General features: G+C 43.3%; 1 non-coding gene across 1 annotated transcript; it reads left to right on the forward strand.

Moving 5' to 3' along the window:
* Positions 1-11,689: 11,689 nt before the first annotated feature.
* LOC126237703 (U2 spliceosomal RNA) lies at positions 11,690-11,881 on the forward strand. The gene has a single exon (XR_007545166.1). It is a non-coding gene; the product is annotated as a U2 spliceosomal RNA (small nuclear RNA).
* Positions 11,882-16,142: the final 4,261 nt, after the last annotated feature.

Here is a 16,142-nt window from a genome sequence, read left to right on the forward strand (position 1 = left end):
TCCATTTAAGTTTGACATACTTACCTGCCTCATTATTGTTGTATAATTTACAAATGTCACTGTCTAGCAAAGCGTTAGTTGGTGCACTTACTGACAAACTGTTCTCTAGCAGTAAAACATGCAACATTTACGAAAGTAAATTTCATCGGAAACTTAAGCAACTGTCGCTGTCTTCCACAATGATGTTGGTATCTGTAGCTAAGGTCTCGAATTTGTCACAGCTCTTCCATATTCGGCTCTATATTCACCTCAGCGTTAGGGCACTGTCATGCTTGAGAGAGAGTGCGTGTCTTCTAGAGCACCTCCCGTTGGTTGTTGCAGATTGCAGCGAGGCCTCACTAATGGCTGTGATATCAATGTGCGTTGCTGACAGCCGGCCGCGATGGCCGTGCGGTTCTAGGCGCTGCAGTCCGGAACCGCGGGGCTGCTACGGTCGCAGGTTCGAATCCTGCCTCGGGCATGGATGTGTGTGATGCCCTTAGGTTAGTTAGGTTTAAGTAGGTCTAAGTTCTAGGGGACTGATGACCTAAGATGTTAAGTCCCATAGTGCTCAGAGCCATTTTTTTTTTTTTTTTTGCGTTGCTGACTTTGGTGTGGCACCACGATCTCTGGACGATACCATGCGAGTCATATCTGCCACTTCCTGTACAATATTGTGAAGTGTTAATTCACAGTTCTCAACTCTTCTTTCGCTTTCGGAAGAAAATAAGCCTTGCAGGACAGAGCCAATGAATGAATTATATATATATATATATATATATATATATATATATATATATATATATATATATATATATATATATATATATGAAGAGGAAAACTACCAGAAAAGGAGTTATACTAAATACCACAACTGATATCCGCACAGTGATAAAAAATGCTGTATTACTGTCACGTATCTCGTTACGATATCAGTTCATACTTTGGCCACTGTTTCCCAGTCACATCTGTGTGCAGTAGAAATATGTAGTTGAAGAGAAAGCTTCGCTCCCTCGTAGAGGTTCAGGTCTCCTTTGTTGGCAGAGGGCATTCTGCGAATCTCATCAAGTCAAGCACGCCTCCCTCTTTGTTCAGCAACTTTCGCGGAAGCCAGGCTGTGGCGCACTGCTCTGCCATTGTGTGAAACCAGCCTGAGCTCGTCGCTGTGCCGGACGGTGAACCCCGTGAGGGCCTTGCCACCCCGTGGAGGTAATACGAGAACGGATTTTTTGCTTTCCTGCACTGACTTCAAACGGCCCGACACGGAGGTGCTTCGCTCCGAAAATTTGTTTTATCCCTTGAGATTGCGTCTTGCCCGCATCTCGTGGTCGTGCGGTAGCGTTCTCGCTTCCCACGCCCGGGTTCCCGGCTTCGATTCCCGGCGGGGTCAGGGATTTTCTCTGCCTCGTGATGGCTGGGTGTTGTGTGCTGTCCTTAGGTTAGTTAGGTTTAAGTAGTTCTAAGTTCTAGGGGACTAATGACCACAGCAGTTGAGTCCCATAGTGCTCAGAGTCATTTGAACCATTTTTTTGAGATTGCGTCATATCATCGAGTGCATGCCGCGCGTGGGCCACCCAATCAACATAACTCAGCATTAGTCAATTGCTAACACATCAATGGTTAACTGTGAGTCTCGTACGCAAAAAGTGGAAAATTTGCTGTCCTTTCCCCGATCCAAAGAAGAGCGGCGCGTTTCGTCACAGGGTTATTTGGTAACCGTGATAGCGTTACGGACATGTTTAATAAACTCAAGTGGCAGACTCTTCAAGAGAGGCGCTCTGCATCGCGGTGTAGCTTGCTCGCCAGGTTTCGAGAGGGTGCGTTTCTGGATGAGGTATCGAATATATTGCTTCCCCCTACTTATACCTCCCGTGGAGATCACGAATGTAAAATTAGAGAGATTAGAGCGCGCACGGAGGCTTTCAGACAGTCGTTCTTCCCGCGAAACATACGCGACTGGAACAGGAAAGGGAGGTAATGACAGTGGCATGTAAAGTGCCCTCCGCCACACACCGTTGGGTGGCTTGCGGAGTATAAATGTAGATGTAGATGTAGATTTGTTGCATATTTTGTCGTATTTCTCATTTGTAATATGAGCAACAGCTTGGAGTCCCCCCTCCACGTCGAAGTTTTGCATAGTTGGATGTTGGGCAGAAGGAGGGAAGTTTTGGGCATTCGGGTAGGAACAGTGGACGAGGGGGAGATATTCAGGGATGGAGCCTGGATGGGAGCTGACGCCTTTCTGGGACTATTTTATACTCTTCGACAATCTTGAGGAGATGCAAGTGTTTACTATTGGAGGAAGGGAAATTTGTAATCTGAGCAACTTACTTTTCTTATGTTTTTGCTACGAAACTTATGTTGCTGATTTAACTCAAATTTGTACATTGTTTCGATAATCTCGTTTCTGGGAACACAGATAAAGATATCTCGAGTCCTCATTCTCCATGTGGTCTTTCTTTCATTTCGCACCTCACAGTATAAGAATCAATGTTTTGTCAATGCAATTCGCAATTCAATTAATATTGTTCAACTTTTAAAATTGTCCTGCAAGTGTCCTGGTTGGGCAACGCATAAAAAAGAATATTGTCAGGTACGCTACCAAGCTTTGATCTGCTGTGTCGGAGCTCTCTTTGTGCGCAAGTACACGGAAAATTTATATGTTATTTTTAGGAAGCAAAGAACATTGCACACACTCGGCTTAAGTGACATGCTGCTGCTCAGTAGCTCTTACAAGAAAATGAAACTTACAAAAGACTGCAGAATTTACATGAAATCCTTAGGAATTAGTATATGAATTGCTACTTCCATCCCTATAAACGATGAGGAATCCTGTTTACATATGCATATGACGTCATTTATTAATTATTCATTGTGAGCTATATTCAGCGAATGTATAATGTCACGAACATTGACTTGGTAACTCTCCACATTTGTTTACGCAAATGTTGGGCTGATCCCCCAATCCCCATCTCAAAAAATGCGATAAAAAACAGTTGAGACAGTAACACACAAAAAAATAGTTTAACGTTTACAGTTGACGCACAACGTTTAAAAAAATGTAGATATGACAGATTGTGAAAACAGCAAAACCTGAACGTCATGATAAATCCTAGGAAAAAAACAGACAGAGAGACATCACTATTATCATAAACACAATAGGCGTGGCGCATGAGACGATTACAGTACATTATACATTAGTTACAAAGAATAGTCACATATGAAACTGAGTACTAGACTCCTTAACGTTTTGAGGAATTTCATGAGTTAGCACTAAGGGCTCTCGGTGGAAAATGGGATTCAGTTAACAGTGGCTATTTCTTAAAGTTGTTAACTTTTCAAGGAATCCTTGACAGTGGGTTAGATGAGCACTTAAGCAGCACCAGTACTTCCTTCTGTAAATACACTACACCGATCATGCAAAATGAACCTATAGTCTGTATTTAGAAAGTTTAAAATTAATGCTGCCACATAGATTTTGTGCAGTATGAGTGACAGATATCAGAGGTAATACAGTGCTCTGGCGCAGAAACACATGACCTTAAATCTGCCCGTAGCTGGACCTCGCCTTGCCGTAACTTCTCCTTCATCCCTCCCCTCAGCGCATCATTCCACAGTGAAGCACGTGTTTTCCTTTCAATACTCCATTCACCAACGTCAAGTGGCCCGTACTTAATTCCACATCCCGAGCTCCCAAAAATGCTGTGATAATGACGTGACGAAGCGTTTTCCCTTTCTCCGCCACGCCCCTCGCCATAGGACAACTTGCAGCCACCTCAGGTAGGCGCAGTGGATGGACCATCTCAGTCATCCCCCTCTTTCCCAGCTCCCCAGTGAACCCTTCTGTCACGTTAGCACTCTCCCAACTGTCCGCACCGCTATACAATTTTTATGGCCAGCCAACTTGGACCTGTAGCCTGATTTTTCACCTGCATCACTTAACACACTTACCTGTACCCCTGCCAGTGTCTTATTGTGTTCCTTACCCCTGCCCCCTTCCAAAATGCCATTTGTCAATCGGACGTCACAAATGCCAAATGGGGTCATTCCTCAGTAGTGTTGCTTATTACGGAGCTGTGTGATTGAAACTCTATTATTCTTACAGTGATTTTAAAATGAATTAACTAGATTGCTTCCTAAAAACGCTCTTTAATTAAGTATGGAAGAGAATCTAAACATCAAGCTGTTAGGCACACATCAACCAAAAGATCTATTAATGTCTCAACGTGATGATAATAAAAAACAAAGCTTTTCCTTACCTCGTTCTGCAAAAGGTTGTGGCAAACACTCAGTTAAGAGAAACATAGTTTTAATATGCCAGGAAGTTTCATATCAGCGCACACTCCGCTGCAGAGTGGAAATCTCATTCAGCAGAGATGAAGTTCACGAGATATGCAAGAGGCTGTAATAAAAGTGATAAAATAAAAAATGAAACAACAAGATCAGATTTAAAAATCTTTTCAGTTAATGACGAGGTAGAAGAGAATAGAATAAAATGGAAGGATCACGTTAGACGAATGACAGAAATAAGTTTCCAAAAAAGATGAACGACTTACTGGCCGACTGTAAAGAGAGAACCAGGTAGGACTCGTAAGAAATGGGTGGATGCGTTAATGATAGAGACCAGAACAGACGTTTACAACTCGCAATTTTTCGAAAAAGTTGGTGATGAAGACTGCAAATATAACCAGAGTTTTGTACAGTTTATTTTGAACAACCATCATGCTAAACAATCAAATCCAATACAGCTGCAGTGAGAGGGAAGTAGGATTTGCGAGGGTACTCACGGTTGGTGTAGCACAGCGTCCAGAGGCCCGAGACGGTGTGCTTGGAGAGGTAGTCGCGGTCGCCGGTGCCGTTGTAGTGGGGGTTGGTCATCTTCTCCTCAGTGAGCAGCCACTGGTTGGTGGTGACGGCGACGCAGACGACGACCAGCGCCAACGTGGCGGCCAACGGCGTGAGCACCCAGAGGCAGGCGACGGCCGCCTCGGCGTGAGGCATGGCGGCGCCTCAGCACGGCCCCCCGGCTGCGGCGGCGGCGGGGGCGGCAGCGGCGGCGGCGGCGGCGGCGGCGGAGGCGGCGTCAGCGTCGGCGTGTGCGGCCGCATGGCGGCGCGCTCGCATCGCACCGCCGCGGCGGCGCCTGCCCTGCTCGCGCCTCCAGCCTAGCCCACGCGCGTCCACACACCCACCCAGCCGAGCTGCTTGCTAGCCGACCGACCGCTCGTCACGCTGCTCGCAGGCCCCTGCGCTCACCCCTCATACATTCTGTCTCGACAGCTCCCCACCGTTTGTCCACTCCAGCAGCCAACATTATCAACTGTCTGTCCATACCGGTAATAACGTAAAATTCACAACACTTGCGCTTTATATGTGCCGCACTCCTATTGTCTATAGGAACAATTGTGATAAGACGTACCACTCCGTACTAACATGCTAGCGAGGTTAGAGGATATGATGCCAAAGGTGTCACTAAACATTAAATATCTGTATCGCGAATTTCCGTATCAGTGACGATTCTCATTCTTCTGATAAGCAATTACGTGCAAGAAAACTAGTAATAAAATGCGCGCTAAGTGAAACAGAACCACATTGTGTTACTGACCCAGCATACTCGTTGAGCATCGGTTTAAAACAATTTCGTGAATAAAAGTCTAAAAATTCTGCTAGTGGTTCAGATAATGGACATAAAATGAACACATGCAATGAGACTATCACTCCGCTTCATCCAAAACTTAAAAAGCAGAAACGATCTAGATAGCTTTCAGAAATTTTTATCAACACATGAAACGGCATTACCTGCTAATCAGAAGCTCTCTTTAGCTCACTGTCCTTTTCCTTTTTACCCTCGCATGAATTACAAATATATAGAACAACGACCAATGACACACTTCTCTTCCTCTTTCCACTGATATTGTGCCACGTTTTGTAACTGTACACCAGACCAATTAATATACAAATTCACTGTTCTTCTTCTATTTGTCGTAACGATTTATTGGTCTTGCTACACGGAAGCCAATAAACAGCATCCAGAACACGGTGAATTGATCAACACTTTGCGTTAGGTGCTACTTATCATTGACCCTAGCGCCACTTCATTGGTCCACTTCGCATTGTTTCATAGTAACAACTTCGTTAGTAAATATATCTATTATAAATTAACTATACCGGTGCTGCTCGCTGTGTAAGTTTAATACCGTCAATCACAACAGAGTTCCCGTACACAAATACTTTATGAGGTATTTAAATTAATCGTATCTGGAAGCTAAAAATCACAGTTTGCACGTTCTCCTGATTCTATTACAAATGTTCGAACTCTCGGATGCTTTCACTCATCTGTTGAGGCCCACAGTGTGTACTATAAAATAAGGAAGACTCCTAGCTAGTGCTTGTGCGTTCTCCGTTCACTTTTGACCAAGAAGGAAGCATAACACACCAAGTAAAATATGACTCACTGTCATTTAACACTACGCAGCGGAGCTCAGCTCACCATACTGCCGCAAGGGCATTTGTGACCAGTGCTAAAGGAGGAACCATGTACACCCGAAAGACTCATCAGTTGTGCTCCACTTGTGGCTGTCAGTTCAGCTGAAACGGTTTCCACAAAGTCGTCACAGCAGGTGGTCTTCACGATGTGAGCCATTGGTGCTGTTCTCGTTGATGAATCTGAAAGATAAGAGAAGAGGTGTGGTGAAGTATTTGCAGGTGTGAGGGATTATGTTAAATCGTAATTAAAAAACAGGACTGCATCAGTGATCATTGTTACATGTCTGTGAAATGGAAAGCCATATTAGTTTTTCTGTATCAGTTAAAACAGCGGAATTTTTATATTAATACCAAGGCATCCTGGCCTAAATACGCTTTCCTTTACGAAAATCCATGCTTTACTAAAAGCACTCCGCTCAAATGTACTTTACGCCAGATATTTTCGTCATCTTTGAAGTAAATGTGTTACAGTAAATAATTTTCACAGCCAGCTACATGCAATACATTATTCTCATTTTCTTGTTAAAGTCTTATGTAAAAAAAAATCCATCAGAGAGTAGAGGAACAGTTTCAGCTTCAGCACTGCAAATGAGAACCTGCTAAAGAAGTTACGTGCTATTGTCATTTCATTCATATTTCCCTTCATCAAAGAGTATGTGACTAATGTTACATTTTACTTCCTACTAATATTTCGCAACAGTATAGTTGGTTCAGAGAAAACGAAATACTTTTTTATGCAGCAATCGATATCGTCCAGTTGCAAATAACACAGTCTTTTTAGGACTTATCCAGACACAATGAACATGATCATTAACGAAGTATCTGTCTTCAACTCATATTTCAGTCGGTATTTCAAAGGTGTTAGTACCACTGCTAATAGTCATAACAATAGTAATGACAATAATATTAACAATAACAATAGTAATAAGAATCTACTTGCAATGTGTGAGACTATGTTGTGAATGATCTAAATATTTCGTTCGGTGAGAGAAGAGTAACAAAAATTCTGAGATTATAACCCTCTATAAAGTGTATCTGAACTACATGGGGATCTATAGCAGAGGCAACCAGGTTTGTAGGTAATACAGAAAATAAAGTAAAGTAATTACCTAACAGTAAAAACTGAAGTGGAAAAAAATTAGAGTTTACAGTAAAATTTAAAAAGACGCAATGAAAGAGAGAGGAAGGAGCTGATATCAATGGAAAACCAGCAACTTATTGCTTAAGTAACAAAAGCAGACGCAAGTAGTAGGGCAAAGCAGTTCTGGCACATTTTGTTTGTTTGGGTTGCGTACATTTAGGGCCATGCAGGGGCAAACCTATTGTTCTGTTAATTCCTTTAAGAACCCCTGAGGGTGATTTATGACCCCCTGTGGATAACCTGTCCGTCTGAGAAACCTTCCACCTCCTCCTCCGCCACACCACTGGGAAAACCTTTCCCCCTGGTGATACAAGCACGCCTATGAATATAAATTAATGGACTAATTAATTAAATTGATCAATTAATTAACCCATACCATTGGAGAAACCTTCTTGCCTTCCCTCCCATATCCATCTCCACCTCCCCTTCCCATCTGTAAATTGGTGAGAAAAGGATTCAATCTGGGCTGGAGAGGAAGGACCTCAAGACACAAAATTCAAATCAGCGTCAATAATAATAATAATAATAATGATAATAATAATAATAAATGTACTGGAGAATGATGAATACAAATTATACTGGAACAGAACCGTTATAACAGATAAAACAACACCACATAACAATCCTGACATCATACTCACCAATAAAAAGAAGAAATTAACACAAATAATCGAAATATTCATACCCAATACAACAAATATACAGAAGAAAACAGGAGAAAAAACTAAAAAATACGTCCAACTGACTGAGGAAGTCAAGGACACGTGGCATCAGGATAAAGTTGACATTATATCAATTATACACTCCTGGAAAGGGAAAAAAGAACACATTGACACCGGTGTGTCAGACCCACCATACTTGCTCCGGACACTGCGAGAGGGCTGTACAAGCAATGATCACACGCACGGCACAGCGGACACACCAGGAACCGCGGTGTCGGCCGTCGAATGGCGCTAGCTGCGCAGCATTTGTGCACCGCCGCCGTCAGTGTCAGCCAGTTTGCCGTGGCATACGGAGCTCCATCGCAGTCTTTAACACTGGTAGCATGCCACGACAGCGTGGACGTGAACCGTATGTGCAGTTGACGGACTTTGAGCGAGGGCGTATAGTGGGCATGCGGGACGCCGGGTGGACGTACCGCCGAATTGCTCAACACGTGGGGCGCGAGGTCTCCACAGTACATCGATGTTGTCGCCAGTGGTCGGCGGAAGGTGCACGTGCCCGTCGACCTGGGACCGGACCGCAGCGACGCACGGATGCACGCCAAGACCGTAGGATCCTACGCAGTGCCGTAGGGGACCGCACCGCCACTTCCCAGCAAATTAGGGACACTGTTGCTCCTGGGGTATCGGCGAGGACCATTCGCAACCGTCTCCATGAAGCTGGGCTACGGTCCCGCACACCGTTAGGCCGTCTTCCGCTCACGCCCCAACATCGTGCAGCCCGCCTCCAGTGGTGTCGCGACAGGTGTGAATGGAGGGACGAATGGAGACGTGTCGTCTTCAGCGATGAGAGTCGCTTCTGCCTTGGTGCCAATGATGGTCGTATGCGTGTTTGGCGCCGTGCAGGTGAGCGCCACAATCAGGACTGCATACGACCGAGGCACACAGGGCCAACACCCGGCATCATGGTGTGGGGAGCGATCTCCTACACTGGCCGTACACCACTGGTGATCGTCGAGGGGACACTGAATAGTGCACGGTACATCCAAACCGTCATCGAACCCATCGTTCTACCATTCCTAGACCGGCAAGGGAACTTGCTGTTCCAACAGGACAATGCACGTCCGCATGTATCCCGTGCCACCCAACGTGCTCTAGAAGGTGTAAGTCAACTACCCTGGCCAGCAAGATCTCCGGATCTGTCCCCCATTGAGCATGTTTGGGACTGGATGAAGCGTCGTCTCACGCGGTCTGCACGTCCAGCACGAACGCTGGTCCAACTGAGGCGCCAGGTGGAAATGGCATGGCAAGCCGTTCCACAGGACTACATCCAGCATCTCTACGATCGTCTCCATGGGAGAATAGCAGCCTGCATTGCTGCGAAAGGTGGATATACACTGTACTAGTGCCGACATTGTGCATGCTCTGTTGCCTGTGTCTATGTGCCTGTGGTTCTGTCAGTGTGATCATGTGATGTATCTGACCCCAGGAATGTGTCAATAAAGTTTACCCTTCCTGGGACAATGAATTCACGGTGTTCTTATTTCAATTTCCAGGAGTGTACTATCAACTACAGGAGTCATACCATACAATATCCACCAGTACATCAACGCAATACAGATACATCCAAACGTATACATACAACTACAGAAATCTGTAATTATTGATACATGTTCAATTACCCGAAAGTTCCTAAATGCAATGTAACATATAACATACAGTTAATAGGAAGTCACACTTGATCAAGGTCCGCGTCACTTTCCATTTTTAACCAGACGTAGCGTCTGAGAAAGGAAAGAAATAATAATAATAATTGATGCATATTCTTTATCTAATCATTTTGCAGAAGACAGGGCTGACTTCTGCCAACACTTCTCAAGACGTAATAACTGTAAGAACTGAGGAATGGAATGAAGTGCTTTACATTAGACACCAGGTGCCACCACGTAGGTCAGAAGCCGCCCAATGTCATAATTACAGATCATGGAACTAAATACCACTGACTGTGGACTGGATGTCGGCCTCTTTTCATCTCGAGTACCGAACAAAGCATCAGTTGGCGACATTCTGTTGATCAGGAAATTCCAGATTCGTTTCCTACCTCTGTCTCTCTCAAGTGGTTACTTTCTGTTTGTGTGTGTGAGCCAACGTCCCCAAACATGCAGACGGATGTTTTCATCCCTCCTCAGAATACTGTGTTCGTGTTGGTTAATGCTGGGGACAAAGCTGACGGAACTGCAATATCAAAATGGAAGTAAATGGTCCCTGTGGTATTAATTGTTTACAAATTTGCAGGAGTCAAATACAGTACTTAAATCACTCACCACCACCTTACAGTTACTCTTCTTTGTAATAAAACATATTTTGAACGTTTGAGAATAGCAGGCAGACTTTTTACAAATCAAATAATTAATTTTCCGTCACAAATCGTAGCGCTAAACATATCTGAAGTCTTGAATACACCGATATCTAAGAACACACGCTCCCCCCTCCACCACGACAACCCATCGGGCGAAAAACATTTTCCGATCGCCTCTTCCATTCCAAAAAGATCGCGAAAAACACCACCTAACACATATACTGCAAGTCTCTGTAAAACTTGCAGCTAACATCTACCAGCACATGCAGGTTGCTAAAAAGTAACTCCCTTACTGTACTTCACTGCGACAGTTGCGACCACAACTGCTTCTCACGGTTTCCTGCAGCCTTGTTACTAGACATGCAGACAACTAATGATCCCAGCACATCAAGTAGCATCGGTGGGAACTACTGGCTGGTGATCACATCACAAAAAGTGACATGGTCTCTGCCCACATATACAGGGAGACGAAAGAAAATCAACTAATTAAATTTACAAAACATTCGCCATATGTCGGGGCTCTTGTATGCAGAAATGTTTGAGAACACAACCATCGCCCTCCATGTGTTTCCCATAACCCACGCGATGGTAAAATCCACTAAATATATACTGAACAGTAGTTCGTCATTCACCGAACTGGAGGATGCCTCAAGTGTCACCACCTGAACAGTCCAGTGACCACGGGGCAGAATTCGACGTCCTTTCATATTTGATACAGTCTGGGAAAGCACCACCGTTCTCTCAAGTAACTACTAAGCCCATGTTTCCGGTCGGCCGCTGATTGCAGACGCTGCAAGATAAGATGGTGTTGTTTGGACATACATTTCAAACTGCAAATATACCCCCGTCTAAGACTCTCACTAAGTTAAAGAAACCACTTTACCTAAACCGAGACAGGGATATTGTTGTCCAAACATCTCAGACTTTTCATGTGAAATGTAGATTTCTCCCTTTCATACCAGTTATTCTCGAAGACAGAAGAAATCGTAGCATACACCCGTTTTCACATCGCTAAAGTATCGTCAGTTGTAAAAATGGCATACAATTGCATGGCTTAGATGTATTTCCTCTGAGTATTTTCTCATCAGGTGAAAAAAAATCCGTGGTTATCAGCTTAATATCTGCTACATCCGGCATCAGAGGACTAGAATATTAAACTCATTTTTGGATTATGACAGAGTGCTAAGAGCATGCTCTACGTCTGTCACAGGATGCCTCCTCACTTTCTAAGTGTGTTAAAGTAACCAAATCATTCGTCACCTAAGAAGTCTCTTAAAGCAGCAGCACATAGGAGTTGTAAATAACAGTTTCATACTAAATCTTACTTTATAAATTCGTAATATAGCTGATTTTATTACTATGGTTGTCTCTCTCTCTATGTAGGTGCGAGACTGAAGTTTCGTTAAAAGATCTCGCAGCGACAGAACACCCCTCAGTACTGCTCCACCTCGCAAATCCTATCTCTGCTACTCTCGTCCTCGCTTCCATCCGCCTGGCGGCTTGTCATTGATATGAATTTTATTGACTAATTAATTAAACTCATCATGTAGTTTTTTCCTGGAGTCGGATTACAACGACAGACATCTCGAATGGAAATCCATGGAGTGAAGATGATGTTCTTTTCGAGGAACACTATTTTGAGCCGACATTTGAAGCTCTCGGCAGAAGGTTTCTACTGACACCAACATACATTTCGCGTAAGGACCATGAAGATAAGAAACGAGAAATTAGCGTTCATATGGGGGCATGTAGACAGCATTTTTACCTCTCTCTATTTCCGAATGGTATAGGAAAGGAAATGACTATTAATGATACAGGTACCCTCCGCCACCTTACGATGGCTTGCGATGTAAGCATATAGATTTAAATGTAAATTTAGTCTACCTTTTAAGACGTCACTCCATCCATTTATAGGTACACAAAACTCATGGAGAAACGTTGGGTCATTTAGGGAGGAAACAAAAGGTCGAATTTCTGCTGCTCGTTGCTCTCGGTAAAAATCTTCGTATTAGACCCTAAATTTCTCACTGCAGTCACTTCGTCAGAGGTATGTGAGAGGTTGATATAAGTTTGCCCAAAACAGAAGAAGCGGTATAGTGCTCGCCTCTCAACTCCGCTTTCGTCAAAGGACCGTTTACCTGCCCCTTTCTCACGAATCTTCCAATTTTGGATATACAGCATTTGAATCCACCTGATTTCGACGAGTAAAAATTGTTCCCCCATGAGTCACAGACCCCCGATAATTCTCTCGAAATGCCATCAATGCAGCACTGTTCCTTCGGTTAGAAGGTCGTGTAATTCCGTTAGTTAGAATTCTGTCTACCTGTCACTAACTAGGTACGGAGCTATCAAAACGAGAAAAATAGCACAATAAATACGTTTTTTTTTCGAGTCACCAATCTTCTAACTGGTTTGCGCGGCCCGCCACGAATTCCACTCCTGTGTCAACCCCTTCATCTCAGAGCAGCACTTGCAACCAACGTCCTCAATTATTTACTGGATGCATTCCAGTCTCTGTTTTCCTCTACAGTTTTTGCCATCTACAGCTCTCTGTAGCACCAGGAAAGTCAATCTCTGATGTATTAACAGATGTCCCATCACCCTGTCCCTTCTCCTTGTCAATGTTTTCCACATTCCCCTTATCTTTTCGATTCTGCGCAGAACCTCCTCATTCCTTATTTTACCGTTTCACCTAATTTACAACACTCGTCTGAGCACTATATCTCAAATGCTTCGATTCTCTTTTACTTCGGTTTTCCCGAAGTCCATGTTTAGTACCATATGGTGCTATGCTCGAAAAATAGATTCTCAGAAATTTCTTCCTGAAACTAGCGTCTATGTTTGACTCTAGTAGACTTCTCTTGGCCATGAATGCCCCGTTTGCCATTGCTAGTCGCTTTTGATGTCCACCTTGCTCCGTCAGTCATTGGTTATTTTGCTGCATATGTAGTAGAATTCCTTAACTTCATCTACTTCGTGACCATCAACCCTGTCATTACTTTCGTCTTACTTCGATTTTCTCTCAGTTCGCGCTCTGTACACAGTAGACTGTTCATTCCATACAGCAGATCGTGTAATATTTCTTAATTTTCACACAAAAGAGCAATATCATCAGCGCATCGTATCATTGATATCCGATCACCCTGCATATTAATCTCACTCCTGAAGCTCTCTTTTATTTCCATCGTTGCTTCTTCGATGTACAGATTGAACAGTAGGGGCGAAAGACTACATCCCTGTCTTACACCCTTTTTAATCGCAGCGCTTCATTCTTGGTCGTCCACTCTTATGGTTCCCTCTTTGCTCTTCTACATATTGTTTATTACCCGTCTCTTCCTATAGCTGACCCCTCTTTTCTTCAGATCTTCTATGGCCTTGCACCACTTTACATTGTCGAACGTTTTTTCCAGGTCGACAAATCCTATGAACGTGTTCTGATTTTTCTTTGGTCTTGCTTCCATTATCAGCCGCAATGTCAGAATTGCTCTCTGGTGACTTAATCTTTCCTAAAGCCAATCTAAAACTTCTCAATTCTCTTTTCCTTTCTTCTGTATATTAGTCTTGTGAGCAACTTGGATGCATGAGCTGTTAAGCTGGTTGTGCGATAATTCTCGCACTTGTCAGCTCTTGCAGTCTTCGGAATTGTGCGGATGATATTTTTCCGAAAGTCAGATGGTATGTCGCCAGATCCATACATTCTACATACCAACGAAAATAGTCGTTTTGTTGTCATTTCCCCGACAGATTTTAGAAACTCTGATGGAATGTTATCCATCCCTTCCGCCTTATTCGATCTTAAGTCCTCCAAAGGTCTCTTAAATTCTGATTAAAATACTGGAACCCCTATCTCTTCTAAATCGATTCCTGCTTCTTCTTCTATCACATTACACTAATTCCCGCCCCCCCCCTCCCTCAAACACAGATACACACTTGAGAGGGCTTCGATGTACTGTTTCACCTGTCCGCCCTCTCTGCTGTATTTAACAGTAGATTTCTCCCCTACACTTAATGTTACCACCATTCTAAATTCACTGAAAGTTTTCTTGACTTTCCTATATGCTGTGCCAGACCTTCCAACAGTATTTCTTTTTCGATTTTTTCACATTTTTCCTGCAGCCATTTCGTTTTAGCTTCACTGTACTTTCTATTTATTACGTTCCTCAGCGAATTCTATTTCTGTATTCCTACATCGTAAATATATCTGTTAGTGTTTAAAACACTTAAACATTTTCGCACAGTGTGAAACCTGTGATAGATTTGGTTGTTGTGTATTGCAGCCACAAGCTGTTTAGTACAAAGCTAAGGACGATGTACAATTTATCATTGTCACATATCTGACTACTTTATAAAAGTATGTAAGGTGGTTGTTGACAACTTTGGGGTCACACCTGGGCTTGTGATCTGATATATATAAATTTATTATTCTACATTTGTTGGTCCTCCATGTTAAACAATCTGTTCTGGCGTCTTACCGCTGTCCACGAAATACTAATTTCCTTGGTCCCCATTGCTTCCATGTCGACTTTTTCTTGTATTTCTCTTGCTCTCACACAATGGTTTCCATGTACAAGAATTTTCATGCACCAAGAAATCTAAGTACTCTCTCACCCACCCTCAGTTTTCTTGTATTTTGTCGTTACTTCCCTCAATTTATACGTATTTTCCATTAATTTTCGTAATTTTATATCACATCTGATCATTTGACCATGATCTCACCTCTGGTCACATATTTTAAAATTGCTTAAAAGTGTAGCACAGTTGTCAACACCAAGTGCAACTGTGCTATTTTTCTGTATGTGAGTGCCTGCACCAGTTTCATGGGGGGGGGGGGGGGTTGGCCATGTGGCAGGGTAGCTTCTGGACGGGATAAAGAGAGACCTCGTAGATGGATCCACCATATATTACGTTGGGGATAGGGTTTGAAGGTGGATCTAGCACATGTTATGCTTGGTATACAATTTGAAGGTGGATCCACTACACATTATGGCCTGAATAGTTTTCAGAGGTTGATCCACCCCACGTTACAGTGGGAAGAGTATTCGAAAATGGATCCATCATGAGTTGGGCCCAGGGTAGTTCCACCACACACTACGCCGGAGATAGGGTTACAAGGTGAATCCACACGGGATACGTCTGGCTAGGTGTCTGAAGGAGGATTCACTGACGGTAGAGGCCAGTATTAGGATCTGGGGACCCACTCCCATATGAAACCAACACACACAGAGATACAGAAAAAAGGGCAGTTGCGCTAGGTGTTGAACAACTGTACTACATTTATAAGCAATTTTAAATACATGATCACATGAGAAAAAGTCACTTAAAATCGATAAAGCTATGAAAATTGATGGAAAATATGTATAACAAGAGGGAAAAGTGGAAAAACTGAGGAAGAATGACAGATTACTTACATGTCTTCCTGGTGCATTAAAATTCTTCTATACGAAAATGAATGTATCACAACAAGAGGAATACGAGAAAAAGTCTATGTGGAAACTCTGGTGGAAACACTGGAGAC

This window comes from Schistocerca nitens, chromosome 2 (assembly GCF_023898315.1).
Source record: "Schistocerca nitens isolate TAMUIC-IGC-003100 chromosome 2, iqSchNite1.1, whole genome shotgun sequence".
NCBI lineage: Eukaryota > Metazoa > Arthropoda > Insecta > Orthoptera > Acrididae > Schistocerca > Schistocerca nitens.